An 8,011-nucleotide genomic window follows, 5' to 3' on the forward strand; every position below is an offset into this window, starting at 1 on the left:
GTAGGGTACTCCCATAGCGGGCATGGACAATAGGAGTCCCGGTAAATGTATTTTAAACAGTATTTTAATTTTTGGGTTACCAGATGCACATTTCAGATCACCAGTTGCACGGAGGAAAATCACAATCTGCATCCATCGTCATATTTTAAACTGTCCATAAAGCACTCAGGACGGCCCCCATGGATAGAGGGCCGTAGTAGGGTACTCCCATAGCGGGCATGGACAATAGGAGTCCCGGTAAATGTATTTAAAACAGTATTTTAATTTTTGGGTTACCAGATGCACATTTCAGATCACCAGTTGCACGGAGGAAAATCACAATCTGCATCCATCGTCATATTTTAAACTGTCCATAAAGCACTCAGGACGTCCCCCGTGGATAGAGGGCCGTAGTAGGGTACTCCCATAGCGGGCATGGACAATAGGAGTCCCGGTAAATGTATTTAAAACAGTATTTTAATTTTTGGGTTACCAGATGCACATTTCAGATCACCAGTTGCACGGAGGAAAATCACAATCTGCATCCATCGTCATATTTTAAACTGTCCATAAAGCACTCAGGACGGCCCCCATGGATAGAGGGCCGTAGTAGGGTACTCCCATAGCGGGCATGGACAATAGGAGTCCCGGTAAATGTATTTAAAACAGTATTTTAATTTTTGGGTTACCAGATGCACATTTCAGATCACCAGTTGCACGGAGGAAAATCACAATCTGCATCCATCGTCATATTTTAAACTGTCCATAAAGCACTCAGGACGGCCCCCGTGGATAGAGGGCCGTAGTAGGGTACTCCCATAGCGGGCATGGACAATAGGAGTCCCGGTAAATGCATTTACAACCATATTTTTATTTTTGGGTTACCAGTTGCACAACAATGCACGTGCATTTGCAATATGATTCTATAGTGAAAAAACATCACCAAAGTGACATTCTGAAATCAACCCTAACGAGCGATTGAGATGAACCAGAATCACTGCCCAGCCATCCCGAGTTCTTCGGGCCAGTCAATTTCACATTCCTGCAGGATTTTTATAGCATGACAAATTCGTGATGGTAAATGCCCATTGAAACATATTGCAAATGCACGTGCATTTGCAATATGATTCAATAGTGAAAAAAACATCACCAAATGGACATGATGAAATCAACACAACGAGTGATGGAAATGAACAACTATCACTGCCCGGCCATCCCGAGTTCATCAGTTCAGTCAATTTTGGCCCCCAAAAAAGTGACTTTTGACTTTGACTTTTGACCTCTTATGAAATCATATTGCAAATGGACAAATCATGTTCCTTATGCACAAGTAAAAAAAAAAAAAAAAGTATGATATTAAAATTTTACAAAAGTATATTCATACAGTTCTTACACATGATTAATTGACTTAAAATTGAAACAATTTCGAAAAACGGTCCAGAAAGCACTTTTTTAAGGGTGTGTGAAGTTTTTTACAAAATTTTGAACGTTTTTTTTTTAAAGTTTTTTTTTAAAGTTCAGATTTTCGACTTTTGACTTCCTATTAAATCATATTGCAAATGGACAAAACATATGCCTTATGCACAAGTAAAAAAAATAAAAAAAAAATATGATAATAAAATACGACTAAAGTATGTTGATACAGTTCTTATACGTGTGTAATTGACACAAAAATCGAAAGAATTTTGAAAAACGGTCCAGAAAGCACTTTTTTAAGGATGTGTGAAGTTAACAAAATTTTGACATTTTTGACTTTTGACTTTTGACTTCCTATGAAATCATATTGCAAATGGACAAAACATATGCCTTATGCGCATGTAATTAAAAACAAATAATTATGATAACAAAATTGGACAACAGTATATTCATACAGTTCTTACACATGTGTAATTGACTAAAAAATCGAAAGAATTTCGAAAAACGGTCCAGAAAGCACTTTTTTAAGGGGTGCTAAGTTTTTGACAAAAATATCATTTTTTCAACATTTTGCTTTTGGATGTTGACTTGGGTTGCATTTCCAATATGAAAAACCCCGGTGGAGCGCACTCGCCCCCTGTTGGATTTTTGAAGTGTTACAACTGGCAATTTCCATATGGCATTTGCAATCAACTTTGCACGAATCAACGCCACATTGAGTGGTATTGGACATCGTGTATATGGTTTGTCCAATGGCAATGTTTTGCCATTCATTTTTGTCCATTTCAGGGGGGTATTCCCTTACATCTGCTAACCATGTGTATGTGACAAATAAAATTTGATTTGATTTTATTTGAAGTCAGTGGCATGTCGTTAGTAAAAATTGAAAAAGCAAGGGGCCTAAACAGCTACCCTGCAGAATTCCTGATTCTGACTGGATTATATTTTATAAACACACGCTGTCTAGTAGGCTTAAATTGAAGATTTGGCAAATAGGAGTGGCAATATCATCTGCTATTATCCTCAGTAATTTTCCATCTAAATTGTCAGACCCTGGTGGCTTGTCATTGTTGATAGACAACAATGATTTTTTCATCTATTCTACACTGACTTTACGGAATTCAAAAGTACAATTCTTGTCTTTCCTAATTGGGTCCGATATAGTTGGACGCTTTGTGATGAATCTGATTCAATAAATGAAGGAGCCGAGTTGGCTTTTTTTCCCCAAATTTAATTTAAGGTGCCCCAAAGCTTTTTACAATCATTCTTTATATAATTTATCTTTGTTTCATATTGTAGTTTATTTTTATTTTTATTTAGTTTAGTCACATGATTCTTAATTTGCAGTACGTTTGCCAATCAGTTGGGCTGCCAGACTTAATTGCCATACCTTTTGCCATCCCTCTCAACCATACGATTTTTAAATTCCTCATCAATCCAAGGGGATTTAACAGTTTTTACAGTCATTTTCTTAATGGTTGCATGCTTATTAGTAACTGGAATAAGTCGTTTCATAAATGCAGCGTCTGGTTGCTCCTCATTACACACCACAGACCAGCAAATATTCTTTACATCAACATATGAATCATTACAAAAGTTATTGTTCGACCTCTTATACACTATGTTAGGCCCTGCCTTTGGAACTTTGGTTTTCCTAGATATGGATATTATATTGTAATCACTACATCCTATGGATTTAGATACTGCTTTAAAGAAAATATCTGCAGCGTTAGTAAAAATGTGATCAATATATGTTGATGATTTCATTCCTGTGCTGTTTGTAACTACCCTGGTAGGTTGACTGATAACCTGATCAAGTTTGCAGGCACTGGTTACAGTTTGAAGTTTTTTCCTGAGTGGGAAGATTGATGATAGCAAGTCAATATTTAAATCACCCAGAAAATATACTTCTCTGTTCATATCACATACATTATCAAGCGTTTCACACATATTATCCAGATACTGACTGTTAGCACTTGGTGGTATATAACAGCTTCACACAAGAATGGGCTTTAGGTGAGGCAGATGAACCTTTTGCCATATTACTTCAACTGTATTTAACATTAGATCGTCTCTAAGCTTTACAGGAATGTGGTTCTGAGTATAGACCGCCTCTGTTGGCATTTATGTCTTTTCGGTAGATGTTATAACCATGTATAACCATGTATTGCTACCACTGTATGATCAAAGGTATTATCTAAGTGAGTTTCAGAGATAGTCAGAATATGAATGTTATCTGTTACAAGCAAGTTATTGACTTCATAGGCCTTGTTTCTTAGGCTACATATGTTAATATGAGCTATTTGTAGCACTTTTCTTGGTTGCTTGATTGTTTTTAATGCTTTACTGTGAAGCTTATCAGAGTTAGACTTACTCATGTTATTTACATGGGAGCTGATAGTGCAGGGTGAACTGCATAAAGTGGTCTTCCTACTATTGCACACCACCTCAGTGCTAACAGTGTAACTGGTTTATAGGCTCATTATTACTGCTTACAATAGCTGTAACAGATGTATTCAATACACCTAAGATCATGTACATTTGATGCAGTATTATGATGACTCATTGTCACAATGGTAAGGATTAACTGAGCTGGTCTTGGATCACCATACCAGTCATTGTTTCAACGCAGCCTTGAAAAGAGTCCAGGAGCCAAGATGATCTGGATGGACTCCGTCATTCCTGTAGAGTATCTTCTGTTTCCAGAAGGTGCAAAGTTATCAATAAAAGTGACTCCAGCAGAGCTACAGCAGTATTTTAGCCAGATGTGTAATGCCAGCAGTCTGCTGAATCTTTCACACCCGCAGCCCAACGATGGTACTGGACCTGAAATTATTGTCAGTTTTTCTGGAGTCTTTTAATGCTAAAATCAGTTCTTTAAAATACATTTTCAAGTGTTCAGAGCTCCTGATGTCATTTGCCCCCAAATGGACTACAACAGCGTCAGCTTCCAGCATCTGTGGTAGAACAGCCGGAAGCAACCTTGTTATGTTCTGTACTCGTGCTCCTGGGTAGCACAGGGTTTTTGCCTTTGGGACCGAGATGATTCTCACCATAGAGCTGCCTATGATGACAGCTGGTGATGTTGATCACCATTATCACTTTCTGCCACATGGCCTCAAACTGCAGGGTTTTGTTTCTCTCTTATAATATTGTATTTGACCTTTCCATTGCGTGAACGACAGAGGATTGGCTGATTTCCAGTTTTTGAGTATACGGTTGAAGTCAGAAGTTTACATACACCTTAGCCAAATACATTTTCACAATTCCTGACATTTAATCTTTGTAAAAATTTGCTGTCTTAGGTCAGTTAGGATCACCACTTTATTTTAAGAATGTGAAATGTCAGAATAATAGTTGAGAGAATGATTTATTTCAGCTTTTATTTCTTTCATCACATTCCCAGTGGGTCAGAAGTTTACATACACTCAATTAGTATTTGGTAGCATTGCCTTTAAATTGTTTAACTTGTATCAAATGTTTTGGGTAGTCTTCCACAAGCTTCCCACAATAAGTTGGGTGAATTTTGGCCCATTCCTCCTGACAGAGCTGGCGGCAACTGAGTCAGGTTTGTAGACCTCCTTGCTCGCACATGCTTTTTCAGTTCTGCCCACAAATTTTCTATGGGATTGAGGTCAGGGCTTTGTGATGGCCACTCCAATACCTTGACTTTGTTGTCCTTAAACCATTTTGCCACAACTTTTGAAGATTGCTTGTCCATTTGGAAGAACCATTTGCGACCAAGCTTTAACTTTAACAAATTACAAGCCAAATGAAACTAGTTCAGACAGGCCAACCCGTTCAGTAAGGGAGAAGAATGGTTAAAAAAAAAAAAAACACTTAAAGGGAATGTTTCTGATTACAGGGGAGGGGAGAGCTTAATAAGGGAGGGGTAGAAGACTGATGTCTTGAGATGTTTCTTCAATATATCCACATCATTTTCCTACTTCATGATGCCATCTATTTTGTGAAGTGCACAGTCCCTCCTGCAGCAAAGCACCCACACAACATGATGCTGCCACCCCTGTGCTTCACAATTGGGATGGTATTCTTCGGCTTGCAAGCCTCCCCCTTTTTCCTCCAAACATAACGATGGTCATTATGGCCGAACAGTTATATTTGTTTCATCAGACCAGAGGACATTTCTCCAAAAAGTATGATCATTGTCCCCATGTGCAATTGCAAACCGTAATCTAGCTTTTTTTATGGCGGTTTTTGAGCAGTGGCTTCTTCCTGGCTGAGCGGCCTTTTGCGTTTTACTGTGGATATAGATACTTTTGTACCTGTTTCCTCCAGCATCTTCACAAGGTCCTTTGCTGTTGTTCTGGGATTGATTTGCACTTTTCGCACTAAAGTACGTTCATCTCTAGGAGAGGGAACGCGTCTCCTTCCTGAGCGGTATGACGGCTGCGTGGTCGCCTGGTGTTCATACTTGTTTGTACTATTGTTTATACAGATGAATGTGGTACCTTCAGGCATTTGTAAATTGCCCCCAAGGATGAACCAGATTCTGATATCTTGGCTGATTTCTTTTGATTTTCCCATGATGTCAAGCAAAGAGGCACTGAGTTTGAAGGTAGGCCTTGAAATACATCCACAGGTACACCTCCAATTGACTCAAATGATGTCAACTAGCCTATCAGAAGCTTCTAAAGCCATGACATAATTTTCTGGAATTTTCCAAGCTGTTTAAAGGCACAGTCAACTTAGTGTATGTAAACCTCTGACCCACTGGAATTGTGATGCAGTGAATTATAAGTCTGTCAACAATTGTTGGAAAAATGACTTGTGTCGTGCACAAAGTTGATGTCCTAACTGACTTGCCCAAACTATAGTTTGTTAACAAGAAATTTGTGGAGTGGTTGAAAAACGAGTTTTAATGACTCCAACCTAAGTGTATGTAAACTTCCGACTTCAACTGTATGTTTTTTTAATTGATTTGAAAAATATTGTCCAACCCATCTGGTATCTCACTGCACCCTCATATGTCATGTCTTGACATACAAGACATATTACAGATGGGTTATACATATAGACAGATGGGTTATACACAAGACATATACAGACATATTATATTTACATTGCAGTACCTCTGACATGCATCTTTCCAACTCTGCCCATAACTTTTGAATTTTGTAAGATTTCAAGAAGGCATGAACTATTAAGTCAGCAGTAGTTTTATTTATCAGACATGACTCTGCATAACGCTGTATAATGTGTGAATTTTGTCTATTGTATATTCTATACATTATTTTATACTGGATTAAACGTAAATCTTTGTTAACTGTGGTCTTGTTAGTTATGTTCCAACATTCCCTACATCTTATGCTAATATCAGTTATTTTAAATCTTAGTTCCAATAGACGTTATAATCATTTGTACAGTTGACCTATCATATGAAAATCATTTTCTGACTCAAATAGGATTCCCTCAAGATTTTGTGATATACAACTTCTTTGCCTTTAGTTTTCCATGTGGGTCAATTTATCAATGAATTCTGAAAAGCTATCCAAGGATTGTTCCATAAGGTTGTGTTTCTAGGGAGTGATATTTTCTTCAATATTATTATAGTGTTCTAAACTATGAAATTGTTAATGTTCTTGTCTTTTTCCTTTGAAAATAGACACGTGTAAAGATTCTGAGGATGAGCATGCACATCTTCAATATGTACCCATTGTTCCTCTTTACTGCATTTTGCTTCAGCTCATTCAAAAAAGTATTCAGACTCCTTCATTTTTTCCACATTTTGTTATGTTAGTCTTATTCCAAAATGGATTAAATTGTTTTTTTCTCTCATTAATCTACACACAATACCCCATAATGACAAAGAAAAAACAGATTTTTAGAAATTTTAGCAAATTTATAAACAAAAAAACTCAACTATCACATTTGCATAAGTATTCAGACTCAGTACTTTGTTGAAACACCTTTGGCAGTGATTACAGCCTTGAGTCTTCTTGGGTATGACGGTACAAGCTTGTTACACCTGTATTTGGGGAGTTTCTCCTATTCTTCTCTCTGCAGATCCGGTTGGATGGGGAGCTTTGCTGCACAGCTATTTTCTGATCTCTCTAGAGATGTTTGATCGGGTTCAAGTCCGGACTCTTGCTGGCCCACTCAAGAACATTCAAGAACACTCCTGTGTTGTCTTGGTGAACCTTTGCCCCAGTCTGAGGTCCTGAGCACTCCGGAGTTTTTCATCAAGGATCTCCCTGTACATTGCTCCCTTCATCTCTCACTCGATCCTGACTAGTATCCCAGTCCCTGCCCCTGAAAAATATCCCCACAGCACTGCCACCACCATGCTTCACCATAGGGATGGTATTGGCCAGGTGATGAGCGGTGCCTGGTTTCCTCCAGACGTGACGCTTGGCATTCAGGACAAAGAGTTCAATCTTGGTTTCATCAGAACAGATAATCTTGTTTCTCATGGTCTGAGATTCCTTTAGGTGCCTTTTGGCTTTAGGTGCCTCCCATGTTATAAACTAAATAATGGCAATAGGCAAAAAAATAACTCACGGTCTACAGCAATGCTTTAAGTGGACCACAAAAAATATTAAATATTTAGGATGTTTAATAAATGATGATAAACAACGAATATGAAAAGATAACATTA

Source organism: Oncorhynchus mykiss, chromosome 10 (genome assembly GCF_057628025.1).
Source record: "Oncorhynchus mykiss isolate SJ-2025 chromosome 10, ASM5762802v1, whole genome shotgun sequence".
In the NCBI taxonomy this organism is placed as follows: Eukaryota; Metazoa; Chordata; class Actinopteri; order Salmoniformes; family Salmonidae; genus Oncorhynchus; species Oncorhynchus mykiss.